Source organism: Mya arenaria, chromosome 4 (genome assembly GCF_026914265.1).
Source record: "Mya arenaria isolate MELC-2E11 chromosome 4, ASM2691426v1".
NCBI lineage: Eukaryota > Metazoa > Mollusca > Bivalvia > Myida > Myidae > Mya > Mya arenaria.
The window spans coordinates 1,070,705-1,078,602 of NC_069125.1; the positions used below are offsets into that span (position 1 = coordinate 1,070,705).

The 7,898-nt window shown below is 31.7% G+C and overlaps 1 pseudogene; it reads right to left on the reverse strand.

The window, feature by feature from the left end:
• The window catches only part of LOC128232743 (sulfotransferase 1A1-like), a 33,399-nt pseudogene extending 25,722 nt beyond the window's left edge, over window positions 1–7,677 (reverse strand).
• Between the last annotated feature and the right edge of the window lie 221 nt (window positions 7,678–7,898).

Genomic DNA, 7,898 nt, shown 5'->3' on the forward strand with positions numbered 1-7,898 from the left:
GAACAACAATTGTGAATCCATCAACCATTTGTTGAAGCAAACTGTAAATTGGAAGTCAAAAGGTTTAACCGAATTTGCCCAGTTAGCTCATGATCTAGTAATTGGTCAGTTCAAAGAGGTCAAACGTGCCCTGTTAGGAACTGGCGAGTTTCGTCTTGCCCCGTCCCATAGCAAATTCAAGGTTACTAAGACTGAGTGACTGGCCATGACAGTTACTCAGCGGTCAAATTTGTATAAGAAGTTTAGGTCACATAGGACAAACAAGTCCTTGGTTAACTCTACTGATGGACGTTGTATAATTGTTGAACCCCGCACCAATGGAAAAAAGCCTGGAGCGCGAAAGCGCAAGGTCAACATCAAAACAAGAACATCCAAGAAGGTCAAACACCAGGCTCCCATTGACCCCACTTAGGTCTAAGGTCTTAGTCAAACAACTCTGCTCACAACTTCTTTGTGTCTTTTCGTGTGGGGCTAGGAGGAAGCTTGTGTGACGTTACGTCATTAAGCCGTTACGCACGATGTTGCCATTATTTACGGTATCATAACTTGACGTTGGCTTTACTATGCCATGGTAAAAGTATATTGTAAATACCATCATCGCTTTACAATTGAATGTTCTACGATTAATATCGGAATTGATACGCTTATGCAGAGACATAAAATAAAGATATGTATTATATGGCTCTGGCTTAAGCGATAAGAAATGCTGCATACATATATTACACCTAATTTCAAACTGGTACGTGTTTCAATTCGGAGATACTTAAAAAATAAAAATGAACACTTTCTTTTGCAATTGAGTATAATTATATTTATTGAATGTTGAAACAAGGATCGCGGACTTCCATCTTGATAATATGATATTATTATTCATGAACTGAGAGCGGGAAAATACAAAGGGAGGCAAATCTTGGATAAAATAAAATGTTGAAAAAAGCAATAAAAACAATAAAAATGTACCTTTTTACGTCATATTTATATATACTTCACATAAATTTATACTAATATAAGTTTTATTTGCAAAATAAATGTATTATTCGGTAGTTATTCGGTATTATTCGGTATTATCCGGTATTATTCGGTATTAAGAGTAACCCGGATGGAAGGAAACGAGTGTCTGAGATTTAAAAAAAAGTTGTTTGTAATAGTGTTTGTGCTTTATTTCTTTTGGGTGGCATTTAATCCCCAATATGTGATATTGCATGACATTCATTTATTTGCAACTTATAATCTACAAACTGAAATGTGCTGTGTACTGGAAATATTGTAGTCTTGGCTCTTGCCGCAATGGCACATAGGTAAACATCATTTGACCGGTAATTGATACAAATGGAGTCACTCAGGTAGGGTTTTCGCTTATTATTGCGCTTTTCTTCCAAAAATTTTGTTGCTACACAACCGTTGGTGCCTTGATTACTTCCAACCTCTTCTGTAATCAACCTCATATTCTCCTTTCATTCCAAATTCTACCGTTTCATTTTAAAAATGCATACAATGATACATTAATACAAACATTTAATGCCGGGAAGGAAACGCAACGATGTCATTTAGTTTAGTTTGCAGTATGATGTCATTTGGCTAAAATTTAATGTGGTTAGCTGTGGTCAGGTAAGCTATCGATAAACATAAAACTTGTTGTTTTTTTCAGTGTAAGATTGCAATATAAATCATCTTGTGACAACAAAAGATAAATATTACACTTGTAGCAAGCCACTCATGAAACATTTCTTTTGGTGCTGACTCGGTGGAACTTATTGGATGTCTTTAACTGAAACAAACAATACTGTATGTCTAGTTCAAAATTTTGATAAATACATATTTCCTTCATTTTATATATGTATGTTTCAAAAAGAAGTGTAATATTATATCAAATTGTTTGGTTCTTTGTTGTACCGGAAGCTCCTCATAACACCGCAGTTCTTGGCGAAAGGGTAATTCTAAAGTGAGGGTGGACTTGTTCATGGCATCTCCAGAAGCTCTGTATGTGTATGATACTATCTGTTTGGCAAGTAAGTAAAAATTCATGTTCAAACATTTTTTTAACAGACATTTGAAATATATATAAATAAATTTAATATGTGATATGGGATCTTGAAAAATCCTATACATTTTCCTACTAATTATGTTCTTTCTCATCAAGAAAATATAGGCTCTAAGCATGGGCAGTGTAATTGTTAATCATAAATATTTCATAGAAAATAATAATTTAAGTTAATATAAATAGCCTGGATGGGTTCCACTTTGAAGTTGGTGATACTGTTTTGTGAGCAACAATGACAATGTTAATGTGCGCATTCCATTGTCTTCTTTCAGAAATGTATTCAACTTTATGACAGGCTTACTAAATAGTTGTTATACCTATAAAAGCAAAGCCAATTTAGACAATTAGGAACATTCTTATTCATGAAATGAATTAAATCACCTTTTTCAGTTAAAAGTTGACATACAGTCTTTCAATGAATTACATTAAAACTTGTGGAATAATCAAGCAGGCTATTTTTATGTTCAACAGGTTTTTTTTATAAACCATTCCTGTTCAATGTAACTTAATCATAATGGAAAGCTAGTTAGCAAGTCTGTTGAATATTATAATTTTACTGCTCCCTTGAAATTTTTTACCAATAGTTTTAATGCTTATGTAATGTAGTGGAATTGTGTTATAAACATCCAAATATAAAAATATATTTCTTTGATAAAATTCTTTAGTTCACCTGGAAGCATATTATAGAAAGCCATAAGGCATTTCATCTGTTATATGTTATTTTCCAATGAACATTGTTTTCTATATTTAAATAACATCATTTATTTTGAAACAGATGCCTTCATAAAACAGGAGGATTTTTGCAGATCACCCCAGAGAAGTTTGCTGCACAACATTATTGTGCATTGATGGAGGGGTGCAGTTTGATGGACAGATTCAAGTTACACCAGGAAATGCACCACCATACTTGTGGCCAGTTGACCCCAATGCCCAGAGGGCAAGAGCAGCCCCCATTGCCAGATTTCAATATAAATACCCTGGATGTGTTAGTTAGTCATACAAAACATTTATTGTTATTTAAACATTTATTGTTATTTTTGTCTTCACAAGTGTCAAAATGCTTACCATTCCATTTTTAATGAACATTTTGTTATTAAATACTGTTATATTTTTCTTTTATAAATATTTTGAACAATTTCAATTGTTTGAATTGTAATGAATAGACATTTAAGGTTCTTTTTTTAAACATTGTTAACTTAAAAAATACTCTGATTTTGTAATCTGTTGAATGATGTTTCTCTTACGGTATTTATGTAATGTGATTTTTGTTCTGATTTCTTGTCCACTTGTGAATTTATTAATTTGATATGTTTATATACAGTAAAATACTTATGGACATAAGGTATATGTTTGGTTTATAAACTGTCTTGTTTCCCAAGTCAACATTACTAAGTGTTGATGTGGAAAATCACAAAAGTAGTTTAGGATTGAATCAAAGATCTCATAGTTTGTAGGCAGGCAATGTTCCTCTGTATATGGCAAACAACAAAAACTCATAATACTGTCAAGGGTAGTGGTTGCACTTAGTTTTTTGGCATTGATGATGGCACCATTTTTGCAGTATGTATTGAAGTAAAAGCAATCAAGAGGAATAAACTGTCATTCTAGGGATTTGATTAATTATTCAATACAAAATAGAAAGTGTGCATCTCAATATCTCAATAACATGAAGTGTTTGTGCTAATATTTGAATTCCATAGAGTTATCATTATTATCATTTCAACAAAGTGAAAAAGACAAAGGTAAAACATATCTATCTGTGAAATAAGTGAACACTTTATTTGTGTGAATTTAAAATTGACATTTTACATAAAGTTCAACTTGAAAAACAACAACACAATAGTAGCAGTCATTATCAGAAAGGGACTGTTAGATTATTAATTTTCAAATTGTTGAAATTTAATTATTTTACTAATTTTTATGAAGAAAGACCAAAAAGCAACTGCTATAATCATATAAACAACATTTTTATAGTAAATCTAAGCCTAAAATGATTTAATTTTAAATAGCCTGACTTTGGCAAAATAAAGCATTTTATGCCATATTTTCTGAGCTTATTTGAACTTTTGTAGTGTTTTATCATTGCTACAAGCATTTTGTTCACATTTCATAGGACATAAAAAAAATCGATGTCTAACCATATAAAACATGAACGAGTCCCTTTAAAAATGATTATACATGAATTTGATGCTGTATCATTTTGATAATGACTGACATTACTTATGGAGAAGATGATTATAGCAATGAACAAAACAGTACATGAAGGCTGACAATCATAAATATGTTAAAATAGTTTTGACAGTACAAATAACAATTTAAAAACACATTTACAAAACAAATGAATTGACATATTATCTCTCTTAACAATAACCAATTCAGCTATTAGTAAACAAATAAAATGTATGATTATGAGCCCCTTTTTTGTGAATACCATGTTTGATAGATGTCACTTTAAATGACACTTTAAAGTGCTTTTCCATATGTATTTTAATATAAAATTACATGAATATGAATAGGTTGACAGGTAAATAATGATTTATGAAATACAATACTGAATAAAATATGCAAAGCTTCAAGTGTCAGCAATATTTAAGTGGATTGTGAGTTTTTTTAAGTAGATAAAATAATCAAAGACTTCCAGGTATATGATTCTATTATAAGACTTTAAAGGTTTATGTAAGAATGTTTGTTGATTTAAAACAGTTGCTGAGTCAGATTTTATTTAAGTTATCATTCATGAAATAAGTTGTAATAAAGGAGACAGTCAATTGTCAGTTTTTGTTGATGTAATATTTGCTCATAGAGCTCACTTTGGCATTTAAGAAGTCTTTTCAAGTTGCTTGTAGATGGAATCGTGGAGACTCTTGTCACTTTTGCTGCAGTTGGTGTTGTACTGAAATATAAAAATACACACATTTATATGTACTTTTTTAAAAGTCTTACTAAAGTCTTTAAAAAGAATTTCAAATGTAAAAATATTTAGACAGAAAGGTACTGTCTGACCTATAATTTTATGCATAAATATCTTAATAGCATGTAGAAAAATCTGAGTACTTGCTCCAGTGACCACTTTGGTGTGGCTTAAAGTTTCATTTTAATACATATTTTTCACAGTTTTGGGGTTTTGATAGTAACTGTTTAACCTTTTGTATCCATTGCATGACTCTTTTGGCATGAATACACTGCCATAACACAGTCTGTCTCAAGTTTGTATGTTTACTTAGTCATATTTTGTGTTCTACCTTTTTGGAATCATGGCAGCCCCCTGGGACATTCCAGGAAACACTTTGGAGGTAAATTGACATAACTCCACTGCAAGCGATGCACATGTAGCTGTTTTGGCAGTATGGTGCAGCACCAAAGATGATGGACTTGTTTCTGCAGTAAAATATATATATATATATATATATATATATATATATATAAATACATTAGTGTTATTGAAAATAAAATAAGATATATATAAATGACCTGAGAATCACCAATTCTTTTAGAATGACATCATTATATACTCATTTTTATTCAAATTTAATAACACCTATAATAAAAAATATTGACAGATACATCCATGAAATTCATTTGAGGCAGGTAAGAAATCTTACTATTTTAAGCAAAAGTGTCAACCCCAGAAAAAAAACTATGGCTAAATCACCAATCAGCTGAATCATCTGTAAAACAATTTTACCAAATTTCCAAAAAAAAGCATCTTGTAATGGAATTTTAAAGATGCACTCTCACAGATTTACCATTTTGGCAACTTTTTTTTATTTTTTGTCTTGGAAAGGGCAATGTTTTGCATAGATATATGTAAACCAATGATAGAAGATTGCTGAAAAAAAAACAGATCGTAGATTTTCATTCTTCCGAAAATTAATATTTTATGGCTTAGACCGTTACTAACGGTTAATGAAAAATGCATAAAACATCAATTTTGGAACTTGACTATAAAAATCTGAGATCTAATATTTTGTCAGCTGTCTTATATAACAGGTTTCTAAGGATTTTCGCAAAAATTGGCTCGTTTCAAGACAATAAAATAAATAAGTTGTCAAAACGCTCAATCTGTGAGAGCGCAGCTTTAAATATGTATTAACAAAACAATAATTTTAACGTGATTTTAACTATAATTGTACGATTCCTGAAATAATTAAAGATGAAAGATAAGTTGCAAATAAGTAATAATTTACCTTCACCTCCTGCTCATTGAACTTTGGAGGAGTCACCCCGTAGATATATGCCAGAAGTGGCCCTTCTAGTATCAGAACAGATACAGAGTCACACCACCTGTCTGCGCTGCCATCTGATGCATCCTCTTCATGTCCATTTTGATGTTGGTTAATTTCTTATTAAACTCATCAAGAGTTCTAATGCAAACACCCTGGGCATAAAAAGAATCAGTCTGAAAGTCAAAAAAAAAATCTTTAAATTTTATTATTAAAGCTTCTTGGAGAATATCAGGGGCGGGCGGGGGCTATGGTCAAAACATACTAACAATAAATTGTGAAAGAAAGAGTGTGTGCTCGAATGGCTGACACTACAAATACATGTGTAACTTACAAATTAACATATATGGCTACCTTTGTGAAACAAATCGTTACAATATTTGAATAAAACATAAAACAACTATACCTATATCAAAAATCAGTATAAAACTGTAACATAGTATCTGATTATTGTCGTCATCTGTCATAGTCAAAGTTCCAAAACAATATTTTAAAAAAAATACCCCACCTCTCTTCATTCCTCTTTCACGATTTTTCTTCATCGACATGAGTAATGGTTGGATTTGCTTTCAATGGCATGGCTTTCATCAAGGAATGAATACCTCAGCATTTCATGCTCTGCTCTGGACCAATTCTCTTTCCTTTTAATCTTTTGCGGCGTCGCCATTGTTTATCTTTTTTGACAGGTGCGCGCCAAGAGAGCTTTCTACCTCCAATCGGAGAGTTACGCATAATTTATTCCTACGCAAATATTTACACTTACGAAATTTTAGTAAAACGCACGTACGCAATTCGTATTATTTACGTAAGTTGAAAATGTACGTAAAAACTTACGCACAACTTACGAACTGTTAGTAAAACGGGGCCCAGGACCTCATGTCCTATTACAATTTTCAATGTTTGTTATGATTGCGTTAATAAAATAAAAACCAGACAAAAAATAAAAAAGGTGTAAAAATGGTAAATCTGTTAAAGTGCAGCTTTAATATACCAGGGAACACCTCAATCGATTTTAAATGTCTTAATTACCAACCGTGATCGCCATCTTTTTGTGTTGTCAGTTACAAATACCGGTGGAATCATGGAAAACGAGGCTACTGCATTAAATTTCATTCAGTGATCTAAACTAAAAGTCAACAGTTTGGCAGTTATTGGTATAATAATTTATTATAAAAAATTAAGTGTATATCAAAATCAAAAATTGTTTTTCTGTGAGAGTGCAACTTTAAGGTTGGGATACATTGTCGAGCCTAGAAAAAAGTATCAACCGAGGCCGACACAGGCGACATGAACTTTCTTATTATTTAACTATACCTTGGTTTTCCAAAATCCACACTGGAGATTTCTAATGCTTGTATAGTATTGTTAAACAACCACAAAAAGAGAAATACAGTGTCGCATGACGCTTACGTGTTCATTCAATCGTCTGTTTGATAGCAGTATGGTGTAAATTATGTTTGTTATAATATCGTTATCGGATCAACTAATTTAAAATATATCGTTATCAAATCATTAGACCTTGGAAAAATAGCATTTGTTTACGCTTACAAAAATGTATTGTCTTTTGCACATACATCTCAAAACCAGGCGGATGCTTATAAACATTACACAAGAGGGCCATGATGACTCAAACG